Source organism: Papio anubis, chromosome 8, assembly GCF_008728515.1.
Source record: "Papio anubis isolate 15944 chromosome 8, Panubis1.0, whole genome shotgun sequence".
Taxonomy (NCBI): Eukaryota; Metazoa; Chordata; class Mammalia; order Primates; family Cercopithecidae; genus Papio; species Papio anubis.
In genome coordinates this window covers 86,137,498-86,164,609 of record NC_044983.1, presented here as the reverse complement: position 1 = coordinate 86,164,609, position 27,112 = coordinate 86,137,498, and the positions used below count along the sequence as shown (strand labels likewise).

Sequence of the window (27,112 nt, the reverse complement as noted above, 5' to 3'; positions counted from 1 at the left end):
CACGCTTTCATTCATTCATTATTCATTCACTCACTTATTTAAGAAATATGTATTGATTTTGCCATACCACCAAAACTAGATTACCATTGTTTCTCACCGTGTCCTAACAGAGAATGCCCATCCATTGCAATTCCCTGCCTTGGGGACCAGTGGAAGAAGGGTGAGAACAAAGAATTGGGAAGAAAAGATGTTGGCTTTCCTCTTTTCTATCTGGAAGACCCTGTCTAGACATACCTGTGTGGTGGGTTAGAAAGGATTTTCTATAAGCTCTTTTCCCCTTAAGTCTTCTAGGTTAATTCACAGAGTCCATTTGTACCAGTATAAACTGATTTTTAGAAATCAGGATTTCAGCCAGGCATGGTGGCTCACGCTTGTAATCCCAGCACTTTGGGAGGCTAAGGTGGGTGGATCACTTGAGGTCAGGAGTTTGAGACCAGACTGGCCAACATGATAAAACGCCATCTCTACTAAAAATACAAAAATTAGCCTGTTGTGTTGGCAGACATCTGTAGTCCCAGCTACAGGCTGAGGCAGGAGAATCGCTTGAACCTAGGAAGCAAAGGTTGCAGTGAGCCAAGATTGTACCACTGCACTCCAGCCTGGGCAACAGAGCGAGACTCCATCTAAAAAAAAAACGAAATCAATATTTTATATACGAATACCTATTGTACAAAGACAGCTGTCACAATGGTTAAAACAAATACTCTATAAGGAAGGAAATCTGAATAAACTATAGACTTTAGTAAATAGTAATGTATTATTATTAGTTCATTAGTTAGTATGCCATACTAACATAATATGTTAACAATAGGGAATATATGGGAACTCTCTGTACTATTTTCACAAGTTTTTTATGAAATCTGAAAATATTCCAAAAGTTTGCTTAAAAATACAATATTAAAATTAATATGCAATCTTAAAATATTAAAGGTTTGCTTAAAAATACAATAAAAAATCTTGGTGCAGCCCTTTTCTCAAATTCTCCACTTTTTTGTTTAACTTTTGATTAAAGAGAATTTTGTTATTGTTCAAATTGAGACTCAAAGTTTTGTTTTCATTTTAAAAAGTCAACTGTTCCTTTATAGTCAACTGAATGTGGGGAATGGAAGTAAGCCAACCATCTGCAACCACAGTCAGTTCAACTTCAAAGTAAAACAAACTTAAGGCAAATAATTAAATAGAAGCAAAAGCTTACATACACTAGCTCTACACTAATCTCTCTCTCCTATCCCCCAAATGAAAACAAATATGAATGTCTGTCATTAGGTAATGGTTTTAATAAATTATACCACTTAAGTATTATAGAATATTATGTGCTCTTTTAAAATAAAAGGATAACTGTAGGAATATTGAGAATTCCTTAGTATGTAGTAACAGGTGAAAATAGTAAAATATGAGAGTTTATATTCAATAAATGCAAAAATAAAAAGTGTCTATATATTGTAAGTATCTTACAAGAGTAAGATGTATTGTTTATTTGTTCATCGAAACATCAAATGATATTATTATGAAGTAACATTTCTTGTAGTAAGACTCTAAGTGAATTTAAGTTTAAAAATAAACAATAAGCATGTCAACCTTTTCTATACCTTCTAAATCCAAATGAGTTGATTTAAAAGCCCTAATTCCTGTAATAGCAGGATCTCAGTCTCTCTTCCTTTTTAATTAATTAATTTTTTTTTTAAGAGGGAGCCTCACTTTGTCGCCCATGCTGGAGTGCAGTAGTGCAATCTCGGCTCACTGCAGCCTCCACCTCCCAGGTTCAAGTGAATCTCCTGCCTCAGTCTACAGAGTAGCTGGGATTACAGGCATATGCCACCACATCCAGCTAATTTTTTATTTTTAGTAGAGACAGGGTTTCGCCCTGTTGGCCAGGCTGGTCTTGAACTCCTGACCTTAGGGGATCAACCTGCCTTGGCCTCCCAAAGTGCTAGGATTACAGGTGTAAGCCACTGCACCAGGCCCCTCTTTTCCATTTTTTAAGGTTCCTGTTCTAGTGGGATGACTGGGAAGGAGGGTAGGAGAGAGGGAGGGAATTGCCTATGCCTCAATATCCTCTGTTATTTTGTTCCAGAACAACCTTTGCTTTTCACCCTATTTACTTTGCTGTGTATTTGTTTTAGGGCCACTGTCCTCCATTAAACTAAAGCTGGCCTCAAGTAGAGCTTCCTGCTGTTATTTATTATTTTGCAGGTCAAAATTTAGGCACTTGCATTGTTGTGCAGAGTAAGTTGTTTTCAAGTTTTTAATCTATAACTGACCTTTATTCAAAAGCTACTCTTTCTGCGCAGTTGTAAGCTTACAGTGAATCTTACAGTCAATTACTTTGATTAACAATATCTTATAGTCAATCTACTTTTATTAAACTTGCCAAGACAGAGAGAGAATCCTATATCCTACATCTCTGATGTTCAGAAGTAACTTTTGGAAGCTTTTGTTGAGATTACTGTGTGATATAGTTTGGCTCTGTCTCTGTCCCACCCGCGTCTCATCTCGAATCATAATCCTCATGTATTGGAGGAGAGGTCTGGTAGGAGGTCACTGAATCATGGGGGCGGACTTCCCCCTTGCTGTTTTCATAATAGTGGGTGAGTTCTCAGGAGATCTAGTTGTTTGAAAGTGTGTGGCACTTCTCCCCTCACTCTCTTTTCTCTCTCCTGGTCTGCCATGGTGGAGGGTGTCCAGGTTCTTGGCGTCTTGAACAAAGAATTGGACAAAATGCACAAACAAAGCAAGGAAGAAATGAGGGATTTATTGAAAATGAAAGTACACTCCACAGTGTGGGAGTGGGCCTGAGCATAAGGGCTCAAGGGCCCCATTACAGAATTTTGGGGAATTTAAATACCCTCTAGAGGATTCCATTGGTTTCTTGGGGTGCACCCTAAGAAAATGAGGAGTAAAGTTACAAAGTCATTTACTTGGCCTACACCCTATGGAGAGGATAGTTTCTGTCATAGCTGACGTGTGAATCGGGCTTGAATTCCCTGCCTCCAGACCTTATTTTTCTGCCTCATCTCCCCACTGAAAGATGTGATCCCCATTGGGAGGCAGAGGAACCAATGGTCTTTTTTTCTGTAATTGCTTCATGCTGGCTTAGGGCGTAGCCCCTACCTATTGGGGATCACGGAACTCTCACTCTGCTCTGTCTAGTGGAGGCAGGGAAGCTCCTTGATGGCCCGGGGTGGTGTCTTCATCTGGAACTGGCTGGAGCCCTTGTTGCATGATGGTCTGAAGCTTGATGGTCTCTAGGCCAAAAAAAAAAAAAAAAAAAATGAACTTGGTTAAAAGATTTAATGGGAACTTCAGGGGGTGGATACGTATGGTGTCAGGAATATTTATTATAGAGATTTGCAGAAGAAAAATGAAACCCGATTTGTGGTGTGTTCTGGGATCTATGTGTTTCCTTAAAGTCTTAGCACAAACGACTCCATTTTAGTTTGGTTTGTTCTGTTGCGGCCTAGTGCATGAGCTCAGTCCAAAATAATGGCCTCCCATAATTTTGTTTAAAAAATTTCCCCTTTTGGTTAGGTTCTCACTCAGATGAGATTGTGACCAAAACTTAGGGCCTTAGTGCCGCTCTCAGTTACCATCATTTTTGGTTTCCCATCTCAGCACACCATTCATAGGTTACAGTGTCCTCATGTTTGCACATTTCTTTCAGGTCCTGTCATTCCAGTTGAAGAGAGACCATATGACATTCTAGAGATGGCTGCATGCAAGCATTTAAAACCTTTGAGAGAATACAGTGCACCAGGGAGACTATTATTATGACTATTGGGAGGATAATACCAAAGAGTTTGGAGTATGCTCCTTACCCAAGGTATTCATAAACCAAATCTCCTAAAATCAAATAGATCAAGAAATGACTTAACTAAGCAGTTTCTTCATTAATCCGCTACAATCGAATTTCTATAATCTTCATTTGATGTATTTCTCCATAGGCCACAAGTGCCAGCAGCTGCACAGATACTTCTTTGTTCAGCCAATCCTAACATAACTTTCACGCGAGAATTTAAATTCTGTTGTGTAACTATAGCCTTTACAGTAGAATTTGCTATAAAGCCTATCATGAGGGAATCATTATTTCTTTTACTTTAAAACATGGAAAAAGGCCCTAACAAATGACGCCCTTCTAGAAGAGCAAAGGCCTCCTGGCAATGCTCTTCTTAACCCATGATGTGGGTCAAGAGGAGTTAACTAATGTTTTGTTTTTGACTGATTATGATGCAACATATGTACCTTTAAAGTTTCTTACCTATATTGGGCCTTCATCTTTTATTTATCAAAGTATAAGTTTATCCATATATAAGGCTGGTTGCAAACTCCTTTACAAATCAAAGTACACCCCATAAGTGCACATAAAAGACCCCCTTTTCACTTCTATTGTTCATAGAGGCATAAGCAAGAGAAAATATTCAAAGATAAGAGTTTCATGATGGTAGAAGTATTAATTTGTGAACTTGGGAAAAGCTGTTCACATCGAGGATGCCATCTTCTTCTTGGGAAAAATTTCCCTGGTTAATTTTACCTTAAGGGTTCCAATGGGGGTACGGTTTCAAGAGCATGGAGGTACCTTTCTCAGTTATGAGATTATGAACTCAAAGCTCATGGTCCTGAAATTTTGTTGTCATGTGGATGGCAAGGACAGTTTTTCTTTGATGTTTCCAGAAGATCCAAACCACAAAAAGCTTTCTTTACCTGGTGAAAATACACTGTAGCATAATAATCTACTGTTATAATATCAGCCCTCTTGCATAGCAAAGCTTTTATACAACCAGAACATATGCATTGAAAATAACAATGGAATGAAATCCCTTTATAAAATTTTTAATTGGCCAACCAGGTGACCAAATGTACCTGAAGCTTTAATTGTTTTTCCAAGAATATGGGATCAAACACTGTTATAAACTATTTTAGTAATTTGTAAGTCACTACACTAATGTATTCAATTTGGATTATTTTATCTTTTCGATGAGGAGTCATGGAATGCAGAACTTTTGATAATTAAAGCTTTAAGGACTCAGGAAGGACAAGGTAGCCATCCTGGTTCTCCATGAGTCCATGTTTAATTAACATTAGACTTATATCCTCTTGGATACCAATTGTTTTTCCAAATTAGGTGCATAGCACTAACAAGGAAATTTGGTTATTTCTGTGGTTTACAATAACTTAACATAATAACCATAATTATAATACATAGCATATACTTAGACATTAGAATTTTAGAAATCCCATATAATTTTGGAACATATATTAGTATTATTCACAAAAACATAACCTAAAGAAGATTGAACATCATTTTGGCAATCCCATGTACCGAAAAATGTCAAATAACCCTGTTTACTTCCTTTCTGGATGTTTTCAGGGGCCCTCTGATCCATCCACAAAGCCAGGCATTAGGAAAGACAATTTTTTTTTTTTTTTTTTGACGGAGTTTTGCTCTTGTTGCCCAGGCTGGAGTGCAATGATCTCGGCTTACAGCAGTCTCCGCCTTCTGGGTTCAAGCATTCTCCTGCCTCAGCCTCCCAAGTAGCTGGGATTGCAGTTGCCTGCCACCACTCCTGGCTAATTTTTTGAATTTTTAGTAGAGACAGGGTTTCACCATGTTGGCCAGGCTGGTCATGAACTGCTGACCTCAGGTAATTTTCAGGTGATCCACCTGTCTCAGTCTCCCAAAGTGCTGGGATTACAGGCGTGAGCCACCGTACCTGGCCAGGAAAGACAATTTTAAAACTGAAGTTTGATTTTGGAATTCCAGATTGCCATAAATTATTTATTTTGCCAAAATGATGACTAAGAAATTTTAAAGAAGTAAAACCCTTTTATAACCTCTTACAAAAAAACCTATGTTCTGTTCTTACACACCTTGTATGTAAAACTGTTTCTAGTAGTCTAATTTGCATGTTTTAATGGCAAATTCTAACAAAACCTGGTAAGTTATGTTCTGATAAGGTTTGACAATTTCCAGCATAGCTGCAGGTGTTGCCAGCTCCACGTGTCCCCAGGTCTTACCTAGCTGGAAAGCAGGTAAGTTAAACAATTTTCAAAAGCCAAAGAAGCAGCTTATGTCCTTAAAGCATTTAGCAAACCTAATATTTGAACATAATTTAGACCACATGTTTACATTTCGAAGACATTTGTACTTTACCAGTAATCTTTAAAACTGTCTTAATTTCCCAAAGATTACTCACGTCACATGAACTAAATAAAAGTCATTATGTTTTTCACTTTTCTGATAAAGTATTTGATTTTTTTTATTATTAAACAAATTAACTTAAAACTTTACAGAGGTAATAAACAGTAACTTTTACTTTATATTTAACCAGTTTGCACAGAAAGAGGCCAGAGACTGACTGGTAAGAAATTCTACCCTTTTGCCAGCATGCCAGGTTTCTGGGTTCTCTCTCTCCAAGCGGCCCTAGTGACCCTGCTTGACTGTATGCAAACAAACACATTGCCATGAATTAAGAATATTTACAAAGGGTTTACACATTTTGGAGAAATTAGGCAGAGAGAGAAATATGACTCAAATTCTATTTATAAGAGTATACTCAACAGGCCTAAAGTATCAAGAAACCTAAAACCCAAAAAGTTAGTTTAAGGTTAAAAGGCTGGTATGGGCCAGGTGCAGTGCCTCACGCCTGTAATCCCAGCACTTTGGGAGGCCAGGGTGGGTGGATCACTTGAGGTCAGGAGTTTGAGGCCAGCCTGACCAACATGGTGAAACCCCATCTCTACTAAAAATACAAAAAAATTATCTGGGTTTGATGGTGGGCACCTGTAATCCCAGCTTCTCAGGAGGCTGAGGCAGGAGAATTGCTTGAACCTGGAGATGGAGTTTGCAGTGAGCCAAGATCACATCACTGCACTCCAGCCTGGGTGACAGAGTGAGATTCTGTCTCAAAAAAAAAAAAAAAAAAAAAAAGGCTGGTGTGCTCTATCAATTTCTGCAGGCCTGACAAAGGTAGCCTAGGAATTCCAGATAAATGGAATGAATGATGACTTGCTAGAAAGGCATAGGAAACAAAATAAGTATTCACAGAACCAAATAAAAGTCTTCCACTAGGATCTAAAAAACATCATGGTTATATGTAAATGCATATACAAGCAAAGCCAGAGGAGAATAAAGAACAAATGAGTGAAAACTAGAAGTAAAAACAAACAGGAAACCAACCCTAAATTTTCCTACTTAATTTTACCTGGAGGCTACAGTGTTACCTAGGGCCCCAGAAAACCAACATAATGAATATTTTATTCCTGATATACAATTTAATATCTTTAAGTTCAACAATATTATTATATGTTCTGTGCAATCAAGAAGTCCACTTTAGGTACATGATCAGTAAGTACTCCAGTGCCAGCACTATCCATGCAAAACAGTAAACATAGTGTGAAGCAATGCAAGCATGTATGTGAAATTTGGCTCCACACTAAATCCTGCTTCATGCTTACCTATATTCAAAAAAAAAAAAAAAAAAGAATTGCCAAACTGTCAATGCATTTATTTACAAAGCTTCTTACTTTACTTTAATCAAGACTAAGAGCTTTATGAAAATGTTAATTAGCCAAGTGTCTCCAATTCTCTATCAGGTTTTAAAGAATATTTTATTATTTAAACTTTTCCACATTTTCCTCCCTTACTTAATGATTCCTTACTACATTGTTTCATAAATAACTTTTTGAAATACGTAATTTGAACTAACTTTTAGATAACTTCTGAATTAGACAAAAATTTTTTTTCCACTAATAACAATCCTTTCTGGCACATTTTGTATACAGAATTATGTGTTAAGTAGAATTTTATCCTCAGCAACCTAAAACTTTAGTGTAACCCTAAAAAGCAAGAAATCCTGAACTATCAGATATGGGCATTTATGGATAAGAACAACTCCACAATTTTAGAAACATATTTCCCCATATCATAACCCTTTTTAATTGGAAATGATCTAGATATTAAATGAGCATCAAAAATAACTTAAAGATTTTAATTTACACAAAAAGTTTACATAAAACATTTATCCCATTCACTGTACCCGATTTTTTACTTTTAACAAGGGAGACATGAGACGTCAATCAACATATGTAAAATGGACATTGGTTTGATCCCGAAAGGTGGGAAAACTCGAAGCGAGGAGGGGATTTGGGAGCTTTCAGATCACAGGTAGGTGGGAGACAAATGGTGGCATTCTTCTGAGTTTCTGATTAGCCTTTCCAAAGGAAGGAATCAGATATGCATTTATCTCAGTGAGACTTTCAATAGAATGGGAGGCAGGCTCACCCCAAGCAGCTCCCAGCTTGAATTAACACTGACATTTTAAAATATCTAGCAAAGACAAACATAAAATTTAGACAAAATGTATGCTGGCAATTCTGAAGATATTTCTATTTTTATTCCACCAATAATTGTAAAGCTAGCTTGTTTAGTAAAGTTATACTTTAAGTCACGTGAACTTGAAAATTGCTTAGAATTTTTTACTTATGAGCACTCTTTTACTTATAAGCCAATTTTGGTAGACACAACATATAACAATAAGGTACATACAAATAAACACATCTAGACATGCATACACACACATAAACAAAGATCCAATAGCTTGGAACCTTAACCATGAGATAGCAATACAGGCTTGCTGGTTTTACTTTGCCCCAGTAGATAATCCAATGAAGGTTGTGAACCAAAATTTCGGGTAAAGCAGTCGCCATGGCAGTTTGATTTTTAAAGGTCAAGCCTCCCCAGCCTCCAAAGAGCACTGGGACCAAACAATACCAAAGGAGAGCATCACACATTAACCAGGCTCCCTGCTAGAACAACGGTAAAAACCTGGATACATGCAACACTATTCCACTTTGCCATTAGACAGTAAACTATGGGGCAGAAAGGAAAAAATTGGACAAAACGCACACACAAAGCAAGCAAGGAAGGAAGGGATTTATTGAAAATGAAAGTACACTCCACAGCGTGGGAGCAGGCCCAAGTATAGGGGCTTAAGGGATCCATTACTGATTTTGCGGGAGTTTAAATACCCTCCAGAGGATTCTGTTGGTTACTTGGGGTACACCCTATGTAAATGAGGAGGATAAAGTAAAGTTACAAAGTCATTTACTTAGCCTACATCCTGTAGAGAGGATATTTCCTGTCGTCGCTGAAGTGTGAATCAGCCTTATGTTCCCTGCCTCTAGACCCTATATTCCTGGCTCACCATGATTGTAAGTTTCCCGAGGCCTCCCAGCCATGCTTCCTGTATAGCCTGAAGAACTGTGAGTCATATAAAGAACTTGGGTAGTTCTTTTAAGGAAGGAGACCATCCCTCATATTGTCTTATGCCCAATTTCTGCCTCAAAGAAAAAGTAGGAGTTAAAGAAAAGACAGAAATGAAATCAGCAGTCAAACAGCCCAGTGCTGCATTCCAGGCCTTGTAGTTAAAGATCGACCCCTGACCTAACTGGTTATGTTATCTGTAGATTCCAGACATTGTATGGAAAAGCACTGTGAAAATTCCTGTCCTGTTCTGTTCCATTCTGATTACCGGTGCATGCAGCCTCCAGTCATGTACCCGCTGCTTGCTCAATCGATCACAACCCTCTCACGCAGACCCCCTTAGAATTGTAAGCCCTTAAAAGGGATAGGAATTGCTCACTCAGGGAGCTTGGTTTTTGGAGACGTGACTTTGCCAGTGCCCCCAGCTGAACAAAGCCCTTTCCTCCCACAACTCGGTGTCTGAGGGGTTCTTGTCTGCGGCTCGTACTGCTACACTTTATAGCAGTGTGAGAATGGACTAATATACTGTGTCTAGACAGAGTTCTTCTAAGTTTGATTCAAATTTGACTGAAACTTCTTTCCTGCTTTTTAACAAAATCAGAAACTGGAGGGAAAAAAAATGTGATTCTTTGCATTCTCATGAAAGGCTGAGCCTCAACTTTTTTTTTTCTACTTTTACCAAACCCATCTCCTGACACACTACATTATCCATTTAAAAATACTCAGCATAGGCCTGGCGCGGTGGCTCACTCCTGTAATCCCAGCACTTTGGGAGGCCGAGGCGGGTGGATCACCTGAGGTTGGGAGTTCAAGACCAGCCTGACCAACATGGAGAAACCCCGTCTGTACTAAAAATACAAAATTAGCCAGGCATGGTGGCGCATGCCTGTAATCCCAGCTACTCAGGAGGCTGAAGCAGGAGAATTGCTTGAACCCAGGAGGCGGAGGTTGTGGTGAGCCGAGATCATGCCATTGCACTCCAGCCTGGGCAAAAAGAGCGAAACTCTGTCTCAATAACAACAAAAAAAATACTCAGCATAAACATGTTTCCATTTGAAAGATACTTAACTGGTAGATAATTAAGTTAATGAGATGAGTCAAGCAAAAGAAGCACTTTTGCATAAAATAAATAAAATAAGCAATAATTGCCCAACTCCTCAACTGTGTTAATAACAACAAACTCCGATAAAGGAAATAAGCTGTTCTTGGAGCCAGCTCTGCCTAGGTTTAAGTAAGTACGCTTTAGCTGATACCTTCTCCAAAGTGCTGTGCTTATTTAAACATATTATTTATAAAAGACAAATGCTGGAACACACTTTAATTGAGGGTCCATTTGAGGTTGGCCAAGACATTTTTCATTCTTGCCTTTCCTTCAATATAAAGCTACTTTCCTTCCCCTGCACTTTGCCTTCTCTCTATTGGGCCACCTTGCCACATGGAGCCCCTACTGCCATCTCACAGTGGTTATTCAGATAAAGAAAACCTGGCCCATCACTCAAACTGTACAGGTGAGGAAGACATTTAGAATCAATCTCATGTAGATGATTCAAAGCTTAAGAATAAAACCCAGGAGGTAACTGCCTGTTCTTCTCTCTTCCCTTTGTTTTTCATGGAGGAGATTCCATATCCTTCCATGCTTTATATCTATCCTAACTTTCTCCTCTTGTTATGCATGAATATACCTTCTTGTTGTACCCTTAGTGGATACACCTAACTATTCATTTTTTGATAATTTGTTGTAGTATACTGCAGCAGGCTATGTACTAGCCATCCAACAAAATTACATGTCAATTACTCTTACCATATAACCTAGCAATATGTTCTAGTAAGGTAATGAATAAATAAACTGTGGTACATCCAGACAATGGAATATTATTCAGCACTAAAAAGAAATGAGTTATCAACTCATGAAAAGACATGGAGGAAACTGAAATGCATGTCACTAAGTGAAATAAGCCAATCTGGAAAGGCTATGGTATGATTCCAACAAAACTATGAAGACAGAAAAAAGATCAGTGGTTGCCAGATGCTAGGGGAAGGGATAGAGGAACAAGCAGAGCACAGAGGCTTTTTAGGGCAGTGAAAATCATATTATAGTGATAGATACATGATATTATATATTTGTGCAAACCCAAGAATGAACCCTAACCTAGACTGTGAAGTTTGGGTTATGATGATGTGTCAATGTATGTTCATTGATGGTAACAAATGTACCAGTCTGGTGTGGGATATTGATAATGAACAGGCTATGCATATTTAAGGATGGGGGTATATGGGAAATCTCTGTACCTTTGTAAAGCAAAAATAAAATTCTAAGCCCTGCAACAAATTGAATGGATCTCTCCTCTCAGTCAAGGATAATCAAAAGTAAACCTGAAACTCTATTTCAGGCCACAATGGGTATAGATGGTTGGACATGCCTCATTATATCTTCCTTTCGTTGGAATTCAGGCACAGCTGACCAGGATTAACATTGCAACAGCAACATTAAGACTGACAAAACAGGCTATTTGTAACAATAAAATACCAGTATGACAGACAGCAGGCCCTGAAAGAAATCAAAGTATTTTACCACAAAATATATTTCTTTGAGATATTTTGAAATGGTCTTGCAAAGCTGTCTGTTGTGGAAAAAATCTACATTCTCTAGAGAATCCCGTTCTCTCTCCAGGTCTTTTTCCTGTCCAGGAGAGAATTAACTAAAAGTCTAGTACCTTATTGGCCGGGCGCGGTGGCTCAAGCCTGTAATCCCAGCACTTTGGGAGGCCGAGACGGGCGGATCACGAGGTCAGGAAATCGAGACCATCCTGGCTAACTCGGTGAAACCCCGTCTCTACTAAAAAATACAGAAAATTAGCCGGGGGAGGTGGCGGGCGCCTGTAGTCCCAGCTACTCGGGGAGGCTGAGGCAGGGGAATGGCGTGAACCCGGGAGGCGGAGCTTGCAGTGAGCAGAGATCGCGCCACCGCACTCCAGCCTGGGCGACAGAGCAAGACTCCCTCTCAAAAAAAAAAAAAGAAAAAAAAAAAAGAAATATTTACAATTTATTCTCTCTGAAGCCTGCTACCTGGAGGGTTCATCTGCATAACAAAAACCTCGGCCTCCATAACCCCTTATTTAACCCAGACACTCTTCTAATGATTCCAACTCTTAGATAAACTCAATCAATTGTTAATCAGAAAATGTTTGAATCCACCTATTACCTGAAAGTCCCAACTTTGATATGTCTCACCTTTCCAGACAGGCTACATTTTCAAGGAAAACACAAGCATCTACTGTCCATTCTAAGTATACTCTTTGGATCATGATCTGCCTCAATTTCCTGGTACCTCATTTCTACACCTATCACTTGCCAATTTTGTTATTTTCTTCTTTTTTCAGCACATTGGATGAAATAATATCAGAAGCTTTCCCATCTGTGATCTGTCTATAGCCTTACCATTAGAAGCCTCACCAGAGCCAGGCAGCTGCAGAAGCCTCTTTTAAAAATGGTTTAGAATGATGACTGGACTTGGCAGTAACTTGCTTTGGAAGCACCAAACAAAAAGTGCTAGCTGGTGTTTGATTTGATTAACTGCAATCTAGACATCCATTTTGTGGACCATATTCCCATAAGCAAGCAGCTGCACTCCAGGCCTCTGTTTGGGGTTGCTGAGCTGAGCCAAGACATTCACTCTTTGACAACAAAGGCATGTTGGAAGAAGCAGCCAGGAGCAGTACTGGAGCTTGGGAATGAAGGAATGTTCTGCCTAATGAGTGCCAGATGAAATAAAATCTTTGATATATTATTGTTTAGTGTTCCCAAAGGGCTGAACCATTACCCAAGTCACCGTCCTCTGTTGCCTAAGTTACTACACTAACCAGTTTTCCTGCCTTTTGTGTGTGTGTGTGTGTCCATTTTTGATAGGGTGCTTTTTAAAAAAAAACAAAAAAAAAAAAAAAAAAAAGAAGAAGAGGCCTGCTAATGCCATCTAGTTGCTTAAAGTTTTCCAATGGCTTCCCATCATGCCTAGAATAAAATCCAAATTTCTTATCCTGGTTTTCAAGGACTTGTCTGATCTGGTCCCTGCCAATCTGCCTAAATTCATTCCTTACAACTCTTCTTTATCCATCATGTACCAGGTACACTGCTCTTTTTGACTCTCACACATGCCAAGTTCATTCCTGGCTTAGAACCTTTATGCTTGCTGTCCTCTCTACCTGAAAGCCCTGAAGGATTTTATCAATTAAACTTTCTTGATGTAACTGAAAATTAACTGGTTCAAAAGAATTAGAGCAAGCCTATGTTTACTTAAGCTACCTTTCTTACAGATACAAGCATAACCAAGGAGCTTCTTGTCCCATTCTTGGGATGTATTAATAATGTACTAATGGTTGTTATATTATTTATATTAAAATTATGCCACTCATTTCTCTAAGAAGTAATAGTAGCTATACCCCATAGGGCTAATTTGTAGCTAATGATATTCATATGATAAATTCAATCTACCTCTCTACATCTTATAATAGTGATTATTTAAGGCCAAATCAACTTGATCCTGGGTTTTAGAGTAAACACTAAGCTTCTTTAAGAAAGAGCCCCAACTACACAATGGAAATGAGACAAATGTTTATTTCACTTATATGTAACAGTGCAGGGAAGCATAGTGGGCCAAGTCTACTCTCCAAGGACATTCAGCAACTCAGATTCCCTCCACAATGCTGTTCTACTAACCCCTGGGACTCAGTCCTCCTCTGAATAGTCAAATTAACTTGAAGCCATTCCTAAGGTCTAGTTCACAGAAGACAAGAGAAAGTAACTTCCTTTGAAGCAAGTGAGGTAGAAGTTGCACTCATTGCTTCTGATCATTTTCCATGGTGATACTAAGCTCTATGGTCACATTTTGTGCCAGGGGAACTGGAAATACGGTCTCTAGCTGGATATCCTTGTATTATTAAGAATGGAAAGGCAGATTTGGGGGGCCTACTAGCAGTCTGCCACACTCATGTAATGAATGCTATACTTGATGAGTAAATAATTAATTGGCACGTGAGATAACAGTCCTTTCTCCCATCCAATACTGATCTCATTGAGAAACAAAAGAATAACAGACAGAAACTAGCATAACATTTTTATTAATAATAGAGACCAGGTTGGAGAATATAGCTTTATGTCTGTTAGCCACAGGAATTTGATAATGCCAAATCTCAGAATACAGAAGATTTAACCAAGTTCAGGGCAGCATTGGACCCAAACAAGTCTTCTTATATGGAATAAAGAGCTTGTCCTTGGAGGAGCAATAGAACATTTGCTCTCTGCAGGAAATAATGTTCCTAAAAGGAACGATGGCTGAAACTCAGCCAAGGATACTCTTATTCTAATCAAATTTACTACATATATCATTGGTTCCACCTCTCTTGAGATGGTTTGGGTGAAGGAGCAGAGACAGTGCAACATGTTCTTAGGCATACTCCTAAGGGTAAGAATGAAGAAATCAAATATGTGACTGAAATCAAGCCACACTGGTTATCAGTGCATTTCTAAAATCCGCAGTTCTTCACCTTTCAGTTTCTTTTGGTCTCAAGCTAATCCCTTCACCAACCCTTCCTGCTGTATCTCTGTTCCTTCTAATGTATCTCTACTCTCGGTAATTTCTGCTGCGTACATTTTGCCCTCTCTTTAAGATTTTTTTCTCCACTAATTTATTTTCACTGGGAATATTTTACACAACACTGTCTTCAGAGTTCTGGTAGAATTACCTTTCAGTTCAGTCTTAAACTTCTTCAGAGGAGGGAGAGGATGTCTGCCCAAACTGTGGTTAGTGTTTTTGAGTGGGTAATCCTAATGTATACTTAATGAAACAAATTAGGCAATAGGACCTCTCTTTATTGCATCCTCCTCATGACACTACTTGGAGTAGCCTTTGCATAGAATCCTTGCTCAGTGGAAATACTAATTTAAATGGTGGAGTGATTCCTTTGAAGTATCCAGAGCTTTTCCTGATTTTATATCAAAAGCTGTCACTATGATCACCCATATAAACAAAGGTGTCAAAATGGTATTTAGTGCTATAGTTCCCTCCAGCAACACTGTTGCAACTCTCACAGAACCAAATATATTCACAGAACCCCAAACTCAGAAAAAGTTGGGAGCCACTTCAAAGGTGTTACCATTTTACTATATTCTGAAGCAAGGAATTAAATGTCAAATTCATTCCTTCCCACTCTGCTGAATTTGCTCTAATATATCAATTATGAAATTAGATGGTCCCATATTAGCTGTGGGAAAAAGTTGCACACTGACTCGAAATAATATATGATTAAAATAGTATTCACTTATTATATAGGGAACTATAAAATAATATTGAATATTATTGCTATGAAATGCTTATTTTAAGTGCAACTAATGCCAGTTTTAAAAATATAGCTGTACAATGCCACTTTAACATCCGACACATGAAATCCTGAGACTCTTTTCTTAGCATGTTTTGCCACAAAAAATAGCATTTCCAGTATTATAATACATATGAAACTATATTAGCATCCTCTGATTATTTGTCTGTCTTCTCTAATTGGTTGTATATCCCTCAAAGGCAAATAGTCATCTCTGGACCTCCAGAGTAGTATAGTCTGAGCTCCATGAATAAATAATGAATGAAAGCTCCTGGAGCTTCCGGGGTCAAGGTTAAGAATACTATACTTAATCATATAATTAGTATTACCACTTCAAAAGTCTCAGGAAATTGTGTCACATGCTGAATGTTACAGTCTGAGTGGTTAACATGGTGTAACAAGAGTACTTTACTCACATCTCAGATTTCACTTTCTGTTCCTCTGCTTCTGTGTGAAATGTACTATTTATTTTTGTTTATATTTTCCCTTTTCCCCTCTTCTACTTGTCATTCCTCCTCCGCATAGCTGTTCCTATTATGGAAATAAATCATGTTTAAATGTTTATGAATTGAGCAAAGTTGAACTTTCTGGGATTAAATAGAAATATTGTATTTAAATTATCATTTTTTTTTCTCAGAATCAACATCTTTCTGGATTCCTTTTAATACTGAGTGCCTTAAAATTTGACAATGTTAATTAAAAGGCATCTACCATAAAAATGATACATAAATTTGTGGTTTTTTTTTTAAAAAAAGCACACACATTGTAAGTAAGAATTTATCACTATCTTCTGCTGTCTCAAGTTTCCACTTTAAAGGAATATAAAAATTTCTGTAAGACTAGCAAGCAACAACTACTTTTATAATTGACTTTTCCAGTCCTATTTATCTCTTTTGATTAAACATAAGGTATCATCTGTTGAAAATTCAGTAATTCAAAAAATGAAGAATCAGTTTTGATATCTGTATTTAGATTAAATACTGAAAAGATCTTTTTTATAAGGTACCTTACATAAGTGGAACTGTGGGGATTGTCTAGAATAGAAATACCATTGTGCACCAAGAGTTATTTGTGACCATGTGTAAATACAAAAATAAATTTGGCCTATAGTTTAAACTTTTACTTATATGTAACTTTATTGAAAAGTTTTGATGCAGTAAAAACTATATTATACTGTCCAGATTTATATAGATGTATCATATATTGTATATAGAGATGTATGCACCATTTTATAATGTCAAAAAATTAGATGTATTTCAGAGTTGAGTTTCAGATATCTTGTAAAATTAATTTCTGATATAGTAATGTAACAATTTCTTTTTCCTTGTCTTTCTAATGAAATATAAGAGTTATTGAAGCATAGACATAACTGATCATGAATAGCTGCCGTAACTACAATAGTTAGCATACACATTAGACCTCTAATGGTCTTTGAATGAAAACCTGGAGGTGATCAAATGAGCAACTGACAAAAAGAGATTACTGATTTGTCTGTAAAAAGGGATTGCTGAGTATTTCATTCATTTATTCGGTGAATACCTATTGAATATCTAATATATGCTAGGCCAGGTGTTAGGCCCAAGGAATCCAGCAGTAAACAAAAAAGACACAGTCTACTGTACTCCTGTGGTTTACAACCTAGCTGAAACAAAAATTTTCATAATGAAATTACAAGTGAGCATACAAAAAGAGGATGGTTCATGGGGCTATGGACACACAAAACCTAGTCTGAGTGGCTAACAAATTAAAATTGTGTCTGTGTGTGTGCGTATGAGTTTAGTTTTCCTAACTTAATCAGTTATTTAAATTATAATACTTCCAGAGTTAATCTTGGTTAAAGACTGTATGCTTTAGGAGACATGAAGAAGCCCTCCCCTAAATATCTTCCCCAATAGTGTTCTGAATAAAGGTTATAGTCAAGTGTAGATTAAATGCCATTGAACAGGAAAAACAAAATCTATTCAGTGCCTAGTAAGTGCTGGAGAACAAGACAGACATATCTTGGCTCTCGGGGAGCTTCCAGTCTAGGAAAACGATGGCTGTTGAAGAATAATACAACATGATGAATATCTCAGTGGGAGAAGGCCAGAGAGCCAAGGGAAGATACAATTTAGAAGCTGACCCAGTCACCTGTTGACTGAAGGTTTCCAAGAGATTTGCAGACAAGTAAACAGCTCTACCTTTGGCACCTTTAGCATTCTGTGGGATTTGCTGTTCTTTGCCTCTTATAGAGTGTGCCTTTTCACATAGTTTTCATATTCAAATGCTCCCTTTCCCCCCAACACACACACTCACTCACACATGCACACCAATGACTCACAACTGGGTAACACAGGTAAGATCAGTTCAACGTTATGAAGGAGAACTGATCTTTTACCCTTGGCACTTTTTTTCTTAAAGTTGACTTTCCCCCTTCTTACTGCTGAAGTTACAAGACTCTGAAAGCAACAATTAGGGCGTAGGCCTAGGGCAGAGGAGTCAAAGGAGCCTCTTTGCTTTCTTTTCATCTAGGCTTTAGGCCAGTGGCACAAAAGGAGGCTTTGCGGAATGCCATGACTCAGCCTCACTCACTAGGGCTCTGGTTTCATGCCAGAGACTCATTGTAAAGAATGCGTGTGTGCTCAGACTTTTTCATGGGTCCCCAAGGAATCAAAAGATGGCTGAGTTATTTTTTAGAGACTTGAGAGTCTCAACAAAGCTTCTTTTTAACAGAGATTTATCTAACAGAAAACAAGATTACAATATGTTGCTTTCTTTAGGAAAGATACTCAAAATTTGCAATATTTTGGTTGTTTTTAAAGTATAGAACTCTAGTTGACATTCACACCCTTTCCACCAGTTCAGGGAGTAGGGTCACTTGCCTTGGTAAGATCACATGATATTGATCCAGCTGATTTTTCTAGGGTCAGGTTTTCCCCTGGTGTCAAGAGGTCACCACAGGCCTCCCTTCTCTCTTGTTTCCAATCAGCTGACTGGCAGAACAGGGCTGGGAAGGAATCCGGGGATAGAGGGGTTGTCCTCTTTTCCTTCTCTCTAAGTTCGGAGCACAGCCTACACCACTTCTGCAGTACACAGGGAGCTAACAGGGTCCTCTTGTTTGTCTTTCTCTCCGTTTCCATTAGTGCCCACTGGAATCTAAGAAAAGAAAAAAAAAGTGAAGAGAGAGCATCCTAAGAGCCTGCCTTTGCTTGAGGCTGTTCAGGCCTAATGAGCCAGGAAAAAGAAGCCTTTCATGTACTCAGCCAAGCTTACTAGAGCTTTGTAGAGTGGCTTGAAGCTAAATTCCTAACTAATAAAGTTTTTATTTTTATTTATTTATTTATTTATTATGTTGTTGCTTGGTTATTTTCTCCTTTGAATCATTTGCTTTGTGAGAATACACCTCTCAGAGGTATTGGGGAGAAGACTTAGTTAAGACAAGTTTCGAGATACTCTTAGTACTCTGATAAAACATATTAAATAGTAACCCAATCTCCCTGAAATTTCTAAACAATGTACACATGAACTATTGATTTAAAAGTAAAAAATACTGTTTTTGTTTGCAGAATATATTTTACTGATATTGGTGTCAGTAAAGGACTTGACATTCACTGTAAACAGCATAATATACAGAGCAATTATATATTTATAAACCAGTCCATGGATTTCAACAAAATCTTGACAGTGAACCCAACACTGCCCACAATGAACAAAGGATACCCATACTACTACCTACACTGTTCATGAGCTGTTCCATTTGACTTGCTAAATTTAGAATTAGAGAACTATTAAATATTAAGAGAGAAGAGAATGGTTTGAACGCTGGTAACAAAATATATCTACCCTGAGTTACTTCGCAGCTATGTGGTTGAAATTTTGCAATGAATAGAACTACTAATTGCTGTAATATACCATGCTAGACTTTCCAAAAGCAAGTGCTAACATAAAAATTTCCTTTTGCACACATTCTTAAAAATAGATATTATCTGTTTTTAGCAAGAGTATTGTGTAAATTCTGGCTTTTATATACTGAGTCCCAAAGACCTATATGGTAGCTATATGGTTTGCTGCTCTTAGCCACCCTGTGAGATGACTAGGTCAGTCACAGCTGTTCCTTTTGTAGAGTTCCCATGCTCAGCTGGCTGCTCTTCTTATTCATCAGGGGTATCATATATATAGTCTGAAAAGGCATATTAAATGTTATAGTAATTTGAAAATGCAGCCAAAAATGTTGGTTTTATAATGTAGAACACAAAAACAAAGCTGGAACTAGGTGGATGTTAAGGCTAAGATTCTCAATGACGATGGGGTGGGGAAAAGGTGTTCTGTTTATTCAAAAAAGGCGTGGGCTTTAGAAAACTGATAGATAATCTTTTTCCTAGATAATCTCATACACTGCCTTGGTTTTACCAACTACTAAAATACTGGTACCTTCTATATTTGCATCTCCAGGCTGGACTTCTCTTCCATCTCCTGACTGGTGTATTCATTTACTTACTTAAAAACTCCTTGGGAAAAAAAAAAGTCAGCTTGAGTCATACTGTCTCAAGGCACGAATGAATGATTTTGCAAGAAGAGGTTCTTCTACAGCATCTGCAGATAAATAGGTTAAAGAAGGCAGATTATGGAGGCAGCAAATGCAGATGGCCTTCATCAAATCTGTTGTGCTCAAACTGCTTTAGTTTATTCTTTATAACATGTTTTTTTCTATTTCCGAAAAGTAATACAAAATTTTTAACTTCTAAATTATTTTTGCTCTTTAACAGCCCCTCAAAGTGAGAGAAGCAAACCATTAGGCTAAAACTAGATTTAAATAAGCACAAGTTACTAGTGGGTTGATCCATGACAGGCATTAGCCCTATCACAGATAAAATGTCTACATAGTCATTAGCAAAACATAATACGAGGTTATGTGTTGTTATGCTAATATGTAAATGCTTAAACAACAATTGCAAATCAAGTTTACAAAAGCAAATGTGATACCTACTAATTTACAACTGAAATAGTGATTATCCCCTTATTTTTAGAAATTGGTGTTTCAAAACATTAAATCAGCAGAAAAGTTGGACATTGAAACAGGAACTGCTACTTAAAATAATTAAGACAAGGAATCATATAGACCTTTATATAAGGCTTTAGTGATTATTAAACACTCTTATACTAGCCAGAAATGTATGAATGCATGACTCCCACTGGCTTTAATAGACATTTTGTGTAAACTCAGCTGTAATATTTACAACTAGGAGGTATGTTTTTCAAGGGTTTTCTGAGTATATTTGCACAACGAAGCTTTTGTTTAGTATTTGTCTATTTTTGCCCTTATTTCTCATTGATTTAACTATGTATCATATAATAGCAAACATTTCACCAGGAGGAACATTTTTCTATTTGTCTTAAAATATGAGTAGTTCCATAAGTGAATGTTGTAAGTCTTAAAAACCTAGTGCAACTTTATTCTACGTCCTATTTGACATTTTTCTTTGTGTTTAGAAGTTGAAACTGAACACCTGGAAAGCAGAATTACTGGTTTAATATGTCTCCACTTATGTATTTTATTTGAAAATGCCCATAAGAAACCTTACTGTAAATACACAAAAGAAGATTCACTTCGAGAAGCAAAATGGCTTTAACGCAACAAAAATCTTTTTCACAGTGAAAAAGCAGCAACACCAACACAAAACTGATTTTATTCTTTCTACCACCTGAATCATGCTTAAAATAAAGTGCTTTCTGGATGCTTGACTAGAACAACAATGGATTTCATGTTAACTTTTCCAAAGATTTATCAAATAATATATTATCAAAAAGCAATACTGCTGAGATAAGCTACACATAGAATTTCACGACAAAAAGATAATTCATTAAAATTATATGCATCTGCAAATGTATACAAATACATTTCAAGCCTCTGTCTAATAAATTGATAACCACCATGTGGCATTCTAAAATCATAGTAGATACCTAAGTACTTAAACAAAAATATAATTTTATCACCTTTTCTTTTTAACTTAAGGTAAAATTGAGTATGTCAGTGATCCCATTTGATTTTTCTCTTCCATTGGACAATAGTTTCTAAATATCATTTTAAATATTTCTCATTTACAATGAATTTGGATTAAGTAAAATATGCACAACGCTGGCTCCTTGGTGCTTATGTGCGTCATGCATTGGTAAGATGCAAGAAGACTCTTCAACACTACCTTTGCCCTACACAGGTATCCCCACCTAGATATAAGGATTCCTTAAAAGGGATTAATGGGATTCTCCAGATTCTCTAACTGATCCTGGGGAAGACAACTGTAAACCCAGCTGTCTTCCCTGGAGGACAGGCATTAGAGACCCCACAGCTATCTCCTTCCACCTATTTACATTTGTAGGATAATGTTGACACTTTAAATTGCAAATAAACGAACATAAATATCTATTAGATTTTATTATAGAAAGTTAGAAAGCAGATTTTGCCCTCCAAGATCAGAGGCTTTTAGCATGCCTCAGCAACTTAGAAATAACAAGATAGTGCCTAAAGATCAATTCTGTGAACTTCAATTCAGGAAGAAAAATGGGAATACACTGGAATTGTGAAAGACACCCCAGATCCCAGGGAGGAGAATGTGGGCAAACAGCTCCTGTGATAGCATCTGGCTACTAAAAGTGAGTGAAGCCCCAGTATGTGAAAGAGGCAGAAAGCCTTCCTCTGTGACTCACCTTTCCACTGGGGATCCAAGAAACCCAGGCCAATGGAGAGCACTTTGTTTATCCCAAGCTCTGAATTAACTTGGGGAAAGGCTTGGAGACACTGTGAGGGAAAGACACCAGGAAAAGCTGCAGGCATTTTCCCAGACCCGGGACCTAAAGCAGGATGCCATTTTTAATCCAGATGCGTACAAAGTCAGCCATTCTTTGTCAACCTGGTAGCCTGGCTGTGGAAGCATTTTAGTCTCTGCCAAGAGATTGGAGCACCTGCCCTGGAGTGGGGTAGGGAATTACATAGCCACAATTCAGGAAGTGCCTCAGCAGTAGGCACTGGAATTGTGCTCTCTCCTATCACAAAGGTGGGGCAGGAGAGAGCTGCTACAGCTAGAGTTTCTCCTGGGTGGCAAGACTTGCAGCTAGGGCCAGCTTGGTGACCTGGAATCAGTCTGCGTGTGTCCTTGCTGGGTGCCCCAGCCTGCTCCCCAGTGATCATGGTGCAGCAAGGTCTTCTATATTCCACTCCTAGGCAGAAATCCAGGCACTCAGAGCACCCACCTGCCTGGACCAGCAGCCTAAGCTGCCTGACCCTTCATGGACATGGACGTGGTGTAGCATGGGACATAAACATGGTGTAGCAGGTCCCTCTCTGCTCCATACACAGGCAGGTCTCTCCAGGTATTCAGAGCACCCCTCACCTGGATCAGCAGCCTGAGCTGCTCCACTATGCCTATATATAGATTGTGGTGCAGTCAGGCCCTCTCCACTCCATGCACAGCATATCTCCAGGCATTCAAAGCATCTGCTCACCTGGACTGACAACCTGAGCCACCCCACCCTTCCTGGGCAAAGATCTGGGTGCAGAGGGACCCTCTCTGCTTCACGTCCAGGCAGATCTTCAAGTATTTGGAACAACAGCTCACCTAGTTCAGCTACCTGAGCTGATCTACCTTTCCTGTGCAGAGATCTGGGTGCAGAGGGGCCCTGTCCACCCCATACCTAGGCAGATCTCCAGGAACCTAGAGTACCCACTATCCCCATTCCCATGCAGAGAACTTGGGGCTAAAGAGGTTTCTCAGCTCCACGCCTAGGCACACCTTTGGGCACTTGGTGGCCACCCACTGGATGCTCCCTCAGTAGTGGTACTTATGCCTGCCATTGGAGGATCTGCAGGTGGATCTTCCCTGTGGTTCATTTTATATATGACCTGTGGTTCATTTTATATGCCCTGCACCTTTCAGCAGTTGAGGCATTTCAGATCATTTAAAAAAAAAGTCATGAATGAATGAGCCAGTATATAAAACTAATGTAAATAGTGCTCTGTGCTTCTCTCAGCATTTCACAACAATACAAGAAATTATTCTTTTTATTTCTCCATGTCCAGTTTCTCCATCTTCACGATCAAATTTTATTAGGTAGCTGTTCTAGTTTCCTGGAGCTGCCATAAGACATCACCACAAACTATGTATGTGGCTTAAAAACAACAGAAACTTATTTTCTCACACTTTGGAGGCCAGAAGTCTAAAACCAAATTGTCAGCTGGGCTATGCTCTCTATAAAAGCTCTAGGGGAGAATCCTTCCTTGCCTTTTCCAGCTCCTGCAGACACCAGGTGTCCCTAGGCTTCAGATGCCTCACTTCCATCTCTGCCTCTGCCTTCATGTGGTTTTCTTCTCTTCTGTTTTTCTTTTCTGTCTCTTACGAAGACATGTGCCATTGGATTTAGGGTTCACCTGGTTAATCCCAGATGATATCATCTGGCGATCCTTACCTTCATTGTATCTGCAAAGACTATACTTCCAAATAAATTCACATTCACAGGTTCTGAGTAGGCATATCATTTGGGGTCCATTATCTAATCCACCACAGTTGCTAATTGTATAGATATCTTTCTATTGAATATTTTTTAAAATACCTTTTAAATGGGGCATACATATTTGTGTTAAATAATATGTTAAGCTGATACGAAAACAAACAGAAAAAAAGACACTAAACATATAGTGGCCTAAATAAGGTAGGAGTTTATTTCTCATCTCACAGTCTGGCCAGGCTAAGCGGTTAGAGTGGCTCTGCTCTGTTAGGTCACAAAGGGTCCCTGGTGCCTTGGGTCTCTGCCATGTTGGCATTTCAACTCAGAGGGGGAATGAAAGTGGGGAACAACAACTCATCTCATTTTAAACAAGTAAAGTTTGGCTGGGCACAGCAGCTCACGCCTATAACCCCAGCACTTTGGGAGGCCGAGTGGGAGGATCACTTGAGCCCGGGTGTTCAAGACCAGCCTAGGAAACATGGCAAAAACCCGCCTCTACAAAACATACAAAAAATAACTGGGTACAGTAGCATGCACCTGTAGTCCTAGCTATTTGGGAGGCTGAGGTGGGAGAATTGCTTGAGCCTGGAAGGATGAGGAGGCAATGAGCTGTGATTGTGCCACCGCACTCCAGTCTGGGCAACAGAGTGAAACTGTGTCTCAAAAAAAAACCCCAAAAAACAAATAAATGAAGTTAGAGTTGCACACATCACTCTTATGTTACCATTCCGCTGGAGAGAACTTATTCATGTGGCTACTTCTAGTTGCAAGTAAAAATAACAATTGTATTTCTAGCTGGGTGGCCATGCATCCAGCTTTAACTCTACCACTATGCAAACTGGAGGACAGATGGAAGAAGAACTAGTGTGTGACAATGTTAGAAAACCTTAACCCTCCTAACGGTACCTTTTAAAAAATTAAACAGGCTTTTAGTGGAGTCAACACAAGATACGCATGTAATTAATCATCATCTTCATTCACAGATGGAAAAATAAATATTAACTTTCTTGAATTTTTAAAATTCCTTATTGTGTTTGACATTTATTACCTTTGAGGGAAGAAACTATTTTTCTACAGTTTAGAAGTCATTGTTAGACACAGTTAGTGTTAGTCATTGTTATTTTCTTTTTTTAAAATGTATTTTGCAGAGATGGGGTCTCACTCTGCTGTCCAGGGTGGTCTCAAACTCCTGGTCTCAAGTGATCCTCCTGCCTTGGCTGCCCAAAGTTCTGGGATTACAGGTGTGAGTCACTGTACCTAGCCATTTTTTAAATTACTGTCTTTAAAACTCCCTTATAAAATATACGTCTTACATAACTTATCCTTTGCTTTCCATGAGGAAGTATTTCTCGTGGCTTCTTGCTCTCTGTGGTGGTTGAATTAATTACCTGGTAAATGGGTCACAGTGATTGGCCTAGGTTAGTCTGTCTGCTGTACACTCAAATCTTCCAGCTACTGGGCTATTCCAAAGTTCCTACTGGCAGCAGAGAGTTATTATTTGGCTCTCATTCTACGGTCCATTCTCCATCAGCTCTATCAGGAATATTGTTAAAGTTTTGACCTTCATTTGACTGACCCATGTCTCTCTCAACAGTTCAAAACCTAAGTGGTGAGGAGGTATAATTTATTAATCCCCTCTTACCCCAATACTGTGGAAATGTATTATGCAAGTTTTTGTTTCCCATATGATTTGTGAGCACAAAATGGTGAATCAGAGAAATTCCTGAAAGGCTGCAGCCAAAGACTGTTAAATGTTGCCATAAAGAAAGGGTAAAATTTCTGTCCAAGGGAAGAATTTTTTTTTCAATTTATTATTATTATTTTTTTAGATGGAGTCTCACTCTGTCACCCAGGCTGGAGTACAGAGGCATGATCTCGGCACACTGCAAACTCCACCTCCTGGGTTCAATCTATTCTCTCTGCCTCAGCTTCCCAAGTAGCTGGATTACAGGGGCCCCCCACTACGCCTGGCTATTTTTTGTATTTTTACTAGAGACTGGGTTTCACCATGTTGGCCAGGCTGGTCTCGAACTCCTGACCTCGAGTGATCCACCAACCTCGGCCTCCCAAAGTGCTGGGATTACAGGCGTGACCCACTGCACCAGTCTTTTTTCAGTTTAAACCCCATATGAAAGTTATTCTTCCAGTCAAAAGGAGTAAAATGTAACACCTATCTTACTCCCAACCACTCCATACTTTCCTTCCATCCCCTATGCAGTCTTAACCAAGGGCATACCACAAAGGCTGTAGTCCAATCCAAGAGATGCAGAGGGTTCGTGGGCTGTAAAAACAGAAAGGCTAATGAGTTATAAATATTTAGCAACGAGGATTAAGGAAAGCAACCGCTTTGGATATACTATTGGCAGAAATTATATTGATGCGAAAATTCAAAATCTGCAAAAAGATAAATAAGCATTTGTACTTAATAAAGATTTGATTATTTCAACAGCCCTGCAAGAGTCAAGAACATCATATAACTCAAGAAGAGTGTCATCAGAACCAAGGCACCCGAAGAATAAAAACATTCAAAGGAGGAGAGATCAGAACAGAGACTATTCCTTAAGTATTCTTGGCTAAGGGCTCCATAGTTGCTAGACAGAGAAACTGGAAGTTAATTTCAAAGCTTTCATGTAAGTGTTTAATATAATTGGTATCAACTTACTCAAATATATTTATCTTTCCATTTTATGGCTTCCACCAGTCTCAATTTATCAATTTTTTATAGTTGTTATGAAGTCTCTTATGTACTGGGGGTCAGGGGACAGGGATCCTACACTTACTGAAGTACACTGAGGCTAGAAACACCACAATTTTATTTTAACTTTTATTTTAGGTTCAAGGGTACACGTGCAGATTTGTCATATGGGTAAACTGTGTGTCATGGAACTTTGGTGTACAGATTATTTAGTCACCCAGATAATAAGCATAGTACCCAATAGGTATTTTTTCTGATCCTCTCCCTTCTGCAACCCTCTACCCTAAGTAGGTACTGGTGTCTGCTTTC

At 38.5% G+C, this 27,112-nt stretch overlaps 1 long non-coding RNA gene across 2 annotated transcripts; it reads right to left on the bottom strand.

The window, feature by feature from the left end:
* Window positions 1-2,707: 2,707 nt before the first annotated feature.
* LOC103886955 lies at window positions 2,708-24,567 on the bottom strand. Of its 2 annotated transcripts, none has more exons than XR_001905706.3 (4): window positions 22,315-24,567; window positions 20,041-20,202; window positions 16,047-18,765; window positions 2,708-3,245 (listed from the first exon to the last, which is right to left on the bottom strand). It is a non-coding gene; the product is annotated as an uncharacterized LOC103886955 (long non-coding RNA). The 2 variants fall into 2 exon arrangements; XR_001905707.3 differs by having other exon boundaries at window positions 20,041-20,117.
* Window positions 24,568-27,112: the final 2,545 nt, after the last annotated feature.